Consider the following 1,461-nt stretch of genomic DNA (forward strand, 5'->3'; position numbering starts at 1 on the left):
AGAGAATATTATTCCAACCGAACCTTTTTGCGCCGTTTCGTTTCACCTGATTCACTTACCATTTGTTATGCTAGCAAATAAGCAAATGAGTATGTGATGGTTTGTTTTGTTGATATTAATAATATGTTTATCCACAAAAAGAGCTCTACAGATGGTAATTATGTTGAAAGAAAACGCTAAGTATTATCATAATGTATCTATTTGTGCTATTATTTACTGTTGTTTTAAGATTAAATTGGTGTAGTGCATCTCTCACGCTTGTATCATTAACTTCGAAAGATACCCTAATTTTAATTCAATGTTCTGTTACAATTCAACAGAATCTTGTAATTAACGGATATTCGGCATCTGAGATACAAGTTAAGGAAAACCAGCAGGATATCGGCATCGGGACATTAAAAGCAGTTGACCCTGATGAGGGACAAACCTTCAAATACAGTATAGAGTCTACAGATACTGGGCCATTTGAAATTGTAGAGGATCAGCTTAAGGTATTGGTTAATCTTCAATATACAGAAATGAAGTGCTGATGTTTTAAACGAGACAATAATTTCTCAGTTTTAATCAAGATGTAAGTATATATTTATGTACATATTCATAAGGAATCATTTATAAACAAACTTTTGCGATTTCTTTAATCTTAATCAAATTACTGAGCTTCTAAACAATAAAAACATCTAGGTTGACATTATCGTTATTTTTCAAAGGTTTTGTAATTTTAATGTTTCCGTTCCTGAAAGTCTTCCTAGTCTTTTGTCAAAGTTCGACATTATATTGATATTAACTTATAACAAGTATGCATATGTGCCTTGTAGATACTATGTAATACTATCGGTTGATTTTAAAAGGTGGTGGCAGGTGCTAGTTTGGATTATGAGAGCGTGAAGGAATACACGTTAGAGATTATAGTGACAGACAGTGGGGTACCCCCACAAAATTTTACCAAAGTATTGAGCATACAAATAGAGGATGTAAATGAGGCACCTTCCAATCTGACCATCAGCAGTACTCAGGTATGTAAAACAAATCCACGGTTGGTCTAGAACAAGTAATGACACTCCGTTATTATACACCAAATTAACATTAATATTAATTAATGATGGTTATTTTAATCTCACTGAGTATTACTTTCTAAATATAATTATCTGGAAATAATAAGATATACATCACACCTTAGTATGAAATATCAATCGAGTTCCATCAAAGCCTGAAAAAACTGATCACGTGTCTCTTTAATAGCAGTCTACGGTATGTTTATATATTGGCATTTATCAATAGCTGCGTTTCAAGCACATGTAACCGTCATTCAGACTTCCCTTGGGGTTTGTTATAAACTTCAATTTTTTGTTTGTATTCTTGCAGTCCTGCATTTCCAAAATCATCATAATGAAATTAAAATACTACATGAGATAATTATTTTTATGCTCATTTTGAGATATGAAAACTCAATATTAGTTTTAT

Source organism: Mizuhopecten yessoensis, unplaced genomic scaffold (assembly GCF_002113885.1).
Source record: "Mizuhopecten yessoensis strain PY_sf001 unplaced genomic scaffold, ASM211388v2 scaffold716279, whole genome shotgun sequence".
NCBI lineage: Eukaryota > Metazoa > Mollusca > Bivalvia > Pectinida > Pectinidae > Mizuhopecten > Mizuhopecten yessoensis.